The 9532-nt window shown below is 38.5% G+C and overlaps 1 long non-coding RNA gene across 1 annotated transcript in view; it reads left to right on the forward strand.

Annotated features, from left to right (window-relative positions):
- Positions 1 to 2160, forward strand: part of LOC104831757 — a 113829-nt gene extending 111669 nt beyond the window's left edge. Inside the window, exon 3 of the long non-coding RNA XR_774332.1 lies at positions 1819 to 2160. This is a non-coding gene — a long non-coding RNA (uncharacterized LOC104831757). The remainder of the gene's footprint in view (positions 1 to 1818) is intronic.
- Positions 2161 to 9532: the final 7372 nt, after the last annotated feature.

A 9532-nucleotide genomic window follows, 5' to 3' on the forward strand; every position in this document is an offset into this window, starting at 1 on the left:
CCCCAGCAGGAGGGCTCGTAGCAGCGCTCCGGGGGAGAGGAACGGTCCGTCCGCACCAGGAGACCTCTCCGCACCGCTGCCTGGTGTCCACAGCTCTGACCGCCGCTCGCCCTAACGCTGCTCAAAGCGAGGTGCTGTCCCGAAGTTGTTAACATCTACTTCGTTCAGTATCACCACTGAGCTACGTTAGTCATACCAGTGGGGGTAATTTGAGAGACGGGAAAATAATATTTTAGGATAGGCAGAGGTTACTTCATTCTCTAGAAGTATTCAACTCGGAGAACTTTTCAGCTTCGACCACCTGGAGACCACAGAGCAAAAGAGCGTCTTACGCTTTCCTCTGGCTTGGTGGTAGATATTGTGCAAACAGAGGTCAAAATTAATGCTTCACGATAAAAAGACAAGCTAAAATGTGTGGAGGAAGCCAGCAGGGTAGTAGGTAAAAATAAAAAAAAGTTTATCAGACTAAACATATTAAGGGTGGGGAGGTCTTATACAGAAAGTGAAATGGATAGCCTCTGCTGCAGCTACTGCTGTCTGGTGGAAACCCCTTCGCCATGTGGCTAATGATGTAGCTCATGCCACTACTCAGCAAAGTCGTGTAAATCAAAGCTTGCTGTTTGTTGCAATTACTGAAAGAATGTTACATATATGTATACAAGTGATGCCATTTCTCTTGAACTAGTACAATTAAGAGCTGAGAGAATTAAGCCAGAATTTACTGAGTACTTCCACCACGGCTGCTCACCTTCTCACAAACACTTTTCCTCAAAGACAGGGTCTGGCTCTTTACCTCCATTAATGTAAGGATGGCACTCCAGCTAAATCCACCAGCTTTCTGGTTTATCAATTTGAAAAAATGAAAATTGAAATAATTTGTTTATATCTGTGAAAAAGTGCATGACACATCCACGGGATCAGCTTTCCTGGAGGAGAAGGTATTTTAAATTCAGAGAGAAGGCACCCAATCAATTTTGGAAATATATCTGTAGACACTTTCATACTTTTAATAAGCTGGCTTTTACTATGAACAACTTCATCTTTACTCTGCTCCCTGAGTGTATGAGGAGCTTTTTGTTTGCAATTCTCATCGAAGTAATTGGGGCTGATGGCTTTCAGTGCTTCCCAGAATCAACCTCTAGACCTTGGACCATATCTTGAAGTCAAGTAAAACTCCTATAGAGGTCAGCAAGTTTTGACTAAGGTAGGCACATCACATGCCCACGTGGGGCAATTATCTGGTGTAGAAGGATCATGCTTGCCTAAATCCTTAGAAAAATAAGGTGCTCTTTAGTACAGTATTGCATCTAATATCTATCTATCTAGTACAGATATTACTTCCAAATTCAAAACCAGTTCCACACAAAACCAAGATAGGCTGTTTTGTTGAAATGCAAACCTGAAAGGCTGATAAATCCTGCTCTATAATTTTTTCTTTGTTATAAGATTTTTTTTTTTCTTCTCATTTGTATCTTACATCTACTTGAGTCATTTATACAAGTTCAATGCAAAATACCTAACAGTAAGCTTTTTACTTAAAACCTTGCCAGGTGCCATATTTTGTTCTTTTCCTTTTATATGGATATTACCTATTCTTCTAACAATTTAACAAGACATTTCATTAAATCACTGTAATGCAATTAATGTAGGTGGAAACAAATTTTCGATGAACATGGAAACATCGTGTTTAGAATATATAGTTTAAAAGTGTCCATAATTTGATGATAATATTGTTTACCTTGCTTCAAACTGTGATTATATCTTTATCCAGTAGTTTTTATGGGTTTAAGAAAGTTGAGTCCCTTTTCTCCTTTTTAGCTTGTTTTCAGAATTTGAAAAACGGAGATACAAAGGGAGCTGTGGCAGCTGAATTCCCTTTCATGTGTGTCCAGTCCAGGTGAAGACCAGCATAATGTACTGTAATATGTCTCTTCAGTTCTCTGATACAATGACCTGTGCATCCTCTAAATCCCCCACAGAATGCGCAGACACAGACTGATTGAGGTGAGTATGGACTTAAGTATACATTGTTCTTTGTGGCTCTGAGGAATTGGCACTTTTGCCAAATGCAAGATGATGTGGATTGTAATCTATTGAGATACGAGTTCAGACTGGGCCCTGTTATACATTGCAAGAATAACTAAAGATTTGTCTGAGTAAGTTTGGGGTTGGGGTTTTTTTTGCTTTTCTTCCTCAAAAACAAACAAAAAAACTTTTTCACAGTTTCTGACACTTTCCCATGCCACTAACGACAGTAATCATGAAAGCACCTTTGTGGTAAGAGCCTCTTGCAGCAGGCTGGGGTAACCTGGCACCAGAAATCCCAGCCTCTTACTCAGGGGTTTTGGTGCAACCGTGGAGAGAAACTGATAGAGGGTATGCACATGGGAACCATGGCATTTACTCTACCTGATGGTATATATTTTATTTTTTAATTTATTCTGTGAATATAACTAAGATCTTATAGCTGTTGGGGGAACAGTGGGTTATATCTGGATGACTTCTGATTCTGATCTGATTAAAGAAACCAGAACTGGGGCTGGGGATGAAGAGGTGGTAAAGAGGAATATTGAGCACAGATGCTCCCCAATCATAGCTCAGAACTATTTCAACAAGATCACCTTTCTAGTATAAGCAGGTGAGAAGATTTTATTTTCTTTTGCCTTAATAGGAAAGGACTAGGGCAGCAGTTTATCTTGTAGGTCTTGGTGACAAAGGAGTATTTTAAATGCTTAGTCTTTTGTTCCATAATGAATGAGAAACAAGAGGTCTAACACTTTAACAGAGGAGGTAGTCACAGCAATTAAACAGCATTTTTAATAATCCCCCAACCTTTCTGTTGGAATCAGAAGCTTGATTCTGATCCCTAACTAATATAATTATGTTGTGAGTGCATACCTCTCTCCAGCTGCCTACCTGGTGTACAGAACTCCCCTTGCTCCTCTTCTCTTTGCACTCCTAAGGAGCTCACCACTCTCCTTACCGCTGGGGTCAGCCTCCTCTGTAAAATACACTAGTTAACAAACCTAGCAGATTTTTTCTACTAGCGCTGTATGTCAGTAACTCTGTTTCTGGCCACTCGGCTTCATTGGTCCCACAGTGCCTGAGCTCCCCTGCCCGTGGCTGTGCTCGGCTGGGGCTCCTGGAAGACAGCCCCAAGGAAAAGCCTTCTCCTATTTTCCCTGGGTGCCATAGGGCTGGGGAGGCTGACATACGTGCTGCTTTTCTGTCTTCTAGACAGTAGTCATAAATACATAACCACAGGCATATATATCAGATCTTAAAGGGCTAAATAAATAAAATTATCATAGCAATGCTGTGTGTCGACAAAATAAAGGATAGCATTTGAAAGTGTGGCTCTTAGAAAAGTTTTTGAAGAGGAAAAGTTGTCTAGGATTGCAAAGACTCTAAGAGGTATTTTCACTTATGAATAACATGCAATAAAATTAATTGGATTCTTTATACCTAAGCAAATTTTAAGTTTTACTAAATACAAGATTTTCTAATTACAAATATAAAAACACAGCTTTGGACTTTAACATTTAAAATACTGTCTTTCTTTTAAAAAGTCAGAAAAAAGGGTATATTTACATGCATTCCCCAGTAACATATTTTATAGAAAACTCTTTCTTAAAATATTTTCAAATACAACATTTTCAATTTTGAACTACTTTAATCAGGTTTGTCCTGTAATCTAAATTTTTAGACAGCCTTTTTTTTTCTTCAGCACTTAAAATGGAAACCCAAGAATACTGACATCTTAAACAGTAACCCAGAAGAGATTGCTTGTTGATGTTTGAGTTAACAGGAATAAAACATCCAGAATGTTTTACTCTAATTGGCTGGTTTTGTGCTAACACATGTGCGTTAGTATGTTCTAAAATATCTTACCAAAATGCTTAAATACATTTCAACAAATCTGTTTGAACTCTGCATTTCTGCTGCAGGCAGAATAATGTCTATTGGTTTTATGTTTGACTCAGAACTTCCTGCGAGGGAGATTACAGATTCATCAAGGAAGAGTCCTTCATGCAAATACCATCTGCTCCAGGACTCAGCTTGACGGAGGGTGAGAAGACTCTTTGCTAACACACAAAAGACTGAGGTGGAGAAACCTACCCCAGAAGGCTGAGGTAAAGAGACGGCTCTCATAGCTGGAACTATAATAGCCCGTCTTCTGCAGTCGTGTTGGTATGCTGGTGTACCTGTGTCGGTGGGTAAAATTCACTGGTTTCTTTAGCAGCTAGTACTGTTTTTCTCAGGGAATGAGTGGATTTATTTTTATGCACTTAGAACTTCTCTTTTCAAGAGTTCATGGGATGTGAAGTAATGTATGATTTTAAGCAGCACGTGTTTCATTCAGCGCTCAAAATTAAAACTACTCACCCCGTATAATTCTCTTTCAGCTCACAGTCTTGGCCCTTGGGGGGGGATAAAATTAATGTAAACAGAGCTGAAGAAACCTGAGTGAGAGGGATTTGTTTTATACAGCCAATGGTGTCCTCAAGCTAGGTAGCTTGTATAACAGTGTTTTCCCTTATGTAGATATTTGAAAGCAGAATGAGTTTTCCTTCTGGCAGAATCCAGTTAGTGACCAGTGTATTTACAGTTTCAGCTTGCGAGAAGCAAGGCTTACATCTATTATATTTGTATCTCTCTTTACTCATGTGATTTTCCCCTGGAATCTAATGAAAACATCCTTTAAAGTTTATTGTAAAGATTGAACTTTAATACAGAGACACTGAATTTGGGTCTTCATGTAGCAGAGCTCAACACCTGGAGAGAAACATCACCAAATGTTCACAAAATTGGCAAATACAAGTGCAGTAAAAACTATCAGTATTCAATTGAGTAAGGTAGCACAGCATTGTCTAATGCAATAAGAAACCAGTTGGGAAAACACATGTCCAATTTTTTGGCATTCAGATACAGAAATACAATGGGAAGGGCTGAGTTTCAAATGGTTTTCTCAGCTTAAGAAAAGGAAAGAAAAACCAGGGCTGAGAAATCTCCTGCTGACTTTCAAATGTAGGTGCATGGGGAAAAATATCTGCTTGACCAATGACCCTACCTTTCTATATCCACTAAAAGTTGATCCTGAGATATCAACACATATTCCCAATTTTGTCGAGAACAATTTTTGGAGCCTACATTTTACTCTTAAGGAGACATTAAAAATGTATGTTTCTAACACTTCTGTAGCTCTCAGTCAGGATGTTGTCAATGCCGTCATTTCATGGTTTAGGCTAGTCTTGTATGAGTTGTCAATATTTCTGTTTCAAAATCTCCTTCATTAAAAATGGTTGCAGCTATGGCAGGGGTTAGGAAGACTGGATGCCAAAACAATAATGTTAGGTGACAGGTAGTCAAATGTCAAAATAGTCCATAGACGCTATTGGCTTCCATCAAAAAAAGACTGATACTGGGTTGTAGCTGTATTTTCCAGCTACCAAAAACTACTGCTCCCCAATTAGTAAGCAAGTTGAAATCTGGTAGAAAAGAAAAAAACCCAAAACTGTAGAGTTAATGGATCCTTGTTTGTTAGGCTACTGCTATGTCTCCTCTTTCTGCTTGCTGTTAAAACACATGCTTTAAAAATACAAGCCAGTGAACACACACACCTGTGCCTTAAAAGCTGAGTGTATTTTGTGCTGTAAATAGGAAAATAAAAAGAAAAATTCCCTGTACTACCTATCCCACTGCCCCCAAACAAACAAATATTTTCTCCTCCCTCTTCAGCAGCCTGTATTGGCACTTGGGGCGGAAACAAAGTTCATACAAAATCACTCATAGATTGCAAGTACACAGATTTCCAACCTAAAAACTACATGTTAGGTAACCCAACCCAGCTACCAGCCAAGCTCTCCCCTTCCAAATCAAATGGCTAAATAAGATATTAGTGAAAGGCCTTACAACTACACTGAGGATAAAGAAGTGGCTGAGGGAGTACAAGGTCAATATATAACTAGGAGGGGAAAATCAAAGGTAATTATAAAATGTCTAGGATATTGTCATCGTTCTTAAAAGATTTATTTAAGAGAATTCTAGAACAGTTGTCCAGCCGAAGCATAAACATCCTTACTTTCCACCCTATGAAAAGAAGTGAGCAGAAGCAGCTCTGGAGCTTTTCCAAAGCCTAAAAGCCAACCTTAGCTATACCTTCTGCAGCACTTTCAGATGGATGTGTTGGCCAACACAAGTCAGATGAAACAGTTGTGGGTTCACTCTGTCTCTTCAGACTCTGTAGCTCAGCTGTGCAAAGTGTTTACAAACTTTCCTGCAATCTGTCAAACACCTGGCTATGTAGAAAACTGCAGTATCAAAAAAAAAATCAAAAAAGTTAAGCAAAAAATTTATAGAAAATGTGAATATACAAATTAATGCACATGACTTATTTATTGCAAGGCACATGTTAACATGCTGATTTTTTTCCTCCCAGCCATAGCGAACCTGAAGGCAGCAGAGCTTTTGTTTCCTATAGGCACAACTGTACGTTTGCAGCTGCTTTTTGTCTGCATTTATTTTAGACTTTAGGGCTCCTGTTCCCATTGCCATTTTGCTTGTAGGCAGCTTGACTACAAATGCCGACAGCTGTCGCAGCAGGCATTGGCAGGGCTTTTCTAGGAAGGCTGCCCAGAGCTGGCTGGCTGACATACACAAAGTCAGAGGGGATAGATGGGGACTTGTGGGTGAGGAATGGTGTTTGAAGGTCTGGCCACACAGCATGTAAAAGCCTCATTGGGTGCAGGACGGAGATGAGGGGGGGGTTTTGCAAAAGCAGAAGTTGGGGTGCCACCAGACCGACACAGAAGGCATGTCAGTGAATCAATAAGTGGCAAAATGGACCTCAGGGCTGGTCTCAAGGCCAGTTAGATGTGGCCCAGAAGACTAAAGAAAAGCAAATGTGGTCTCAATCTTCAATAAGATTTGACATATTGCATAAGTTACATGGTCCAGAAGCTGTGATTTGGTGTGGAGCTGGCTGAAACCATCAGCTGCTTCAGCTCATGTAATTTTGGGAGGTCCTCTGCAGTTGGGACAGTTTGAGTCTTTACAGAGGATTCTTTCAAGAGATTACTGTATTTGAAGTTCTTCACTGGTTTGAAGTGCTACACAGACTGATGTATTTGCGGGCAGATTTATGGCAAAATGCAGATGTGCAAGATAAATGCTATCTCCCATGGGACTCTGCACACCGAATACTGCCATGGTCACTAGTGTGGGCTGCATCTCTGCGAGCTTGTCTGCAGGAATGCACTATTTTTCTGTTGTGTTTGGAAAACATCAACAAGTATTTGTTCCCCCAAACAAGGAGGACTGTATTTAACACCAGACACTCATTTTGCCACAGAGGAAGGGAACAGGTCAATTATTACAGTCCCTATAGTTAGTAAACGGATTTTGTTGCACATTTGGTTCATAATACTGAAATCAGAGTAGTGGGCACGTGTGTGTGGGCTCCCACAAAGACAAGGATACTTTATATATATGTCTGACTGGATCCATTTTCCAAATTTAACAGTACATTGTCTTTGCTTCTTTCACAAAACTAATGATTTTACTTTCTCTTACTCTTGCACCAATACTACCACTTACTGAAAAACTCAGTATTTGGACATACAAATTGCTGATGTGTAATGTGTGTTAAAGATGCATTTTAAATAGCTTTTGAATAAAATAACAGAGGTCAGCTAATCATTTTAACTCCCCTCCTGGCATATATTCTCTGCTTATGACCACAGCATCTAAGTCTTCATTAAGGCTACAATTCAGAAATGTGCTATATATTTTTACTAGCTTTTCCTGATCGTGTGGTAAGGTGAGCAATGTTGTACAGCTTGGAAGTTAGTGACTCTTTTCAATAATAAGAAAAAAATTGCCGCTATAGAAATATATTTATGAAAAATACACTTAAAATTTTCCAGTTAATTGAGGCAGAGTTGTATGACAGTGTACGTATACATCGTTACATAAGACAAGAATTGAAATAAGCAAAACCTGTTTAGATACTTGGGGTGACCTCTGCAGAAATCTAGCATTGCCCTAAAACTCTGTAGCCTTGCTGTTCTTAGGAGATAGGTGTTGTTGGGAAGGTGCCACAAAGGCCGTCTTCCTAAACAGCTCCCTTGGTATCAGTCACTCAAACCTCCCGTGTGACTGGTCTGTTGGCGATTGAATTGAAAACAGGAGAGATGAAATGCAAGTTGCTGGTTTTACAAATGAAGAATGAAATTGGATGCATTTTGCCCACTTTGCAATCAGCCATTATGTATATGTTTAGATTGCAAAACTAATCTGGTAGTTTTCAGATCCAATCATATTAATGAAGTAGCAGAATTACTTGTGTGATTCTGTACGACGGTCAATTTAGTAAATAGATATGAAGGAGAATAAAATACGCAAATTTTTATAATACTCTTACAATTCTGCAGGAATCAAACCAGTAAAAAATGTAGATTGAACTTTGTTTTAATTGGTTTATGTTTAAAGATTCTTTGATCAGCGATAACAGTAATATATATTAACATGTTGCATTTTAAAGTGACGCTGCCTTTCATTAATCAAGTGTCTGTATGGTTGATTAATTTGAACAAGGTTTAAATTGCTATGAAAATTTATCATTCATAGCCATGATCTCCATTTACATATATGTTAATTATTGTAAATGTAATCTTTTTCTGAATCCTCTGGGCTGCATACTAAAAAGACACAGTGATCACAGTGAGTGACTACTTTTCTATTACAAAGTGAACTCTTACCAGTATTCAGTAAAGTCTGTTTCAGTTGTCAAAGATAGACTCAAAACATTAAAACATTTTATGCTAAAGGCAAGTTCAGATACTGTAGATGCTATTTCCTTTTCAAATTATTTCTTTATTCAATGGCTAGAACATTTAAGAAAATGAAACTAAGTACTACCAACCACTATAAAATTAAGTTCTGTCTCTGTGGGCCGAAAAATTTTTCCCTTCCTACTCTGAGGCTTTCTCCATACTAGCTACATTATTAATAATCATGAGAGAGGGTTTTTCCATATGTCTTTTGGAAAAAGTGACTTGAAGAAGTTACTAAGTCAAAAGAACCCTTTGTAGTACAATTAGAATGAGTTAAATTGCATAAGACAGACATCACCAAGGTTTATAGCCTTTTAACATGACACAGAAAAAAATCTCTTTATAGTGGCTGTAAAATAGCCATACTAGAGCTCCCCACACACACCACACTGATGCATGTGTTTAATGCAAATAAACGCACTTGCTGTGCTTTCTTCAAACTCTCCAGCTCAAGGAGATGACAGTCATTTGTCTAAAACTTATTACATTTGACGTAGTCAAGAATTTTATCAAGGTTTAAAGAGAGAGGATGTTTCACAGAACATTTCCCACAATGTTATGGAGAGAAAATGCATTGGCAGGAAATGGATTTCAGATACGAAGCGTAAAGCATCTCTCTTTCTACAAACAACTATTACAGCTTTTATTAAAAAATGCATATCAATAGAAACTAATTACTGTCCATTAAATTACACTCT

Source organism: Haliaeetus leucocephalus, unplaced genomic scaffold, assembly GCF_000737465.1.
Source record: "Haliaeetus leucocephalus isolate CR32 unplaced genomic scaffold, Haliaeetus_leucocephalus-4.0 Scaffold1, whole genome shotgun sequence".
Taxonomy (NCBI): Eukaryota; Metazoa; Chordata; class Aves; order Accipitriformes; family Accipitridae; genus Haliaeetus; species Haliaeetus leucocephalus.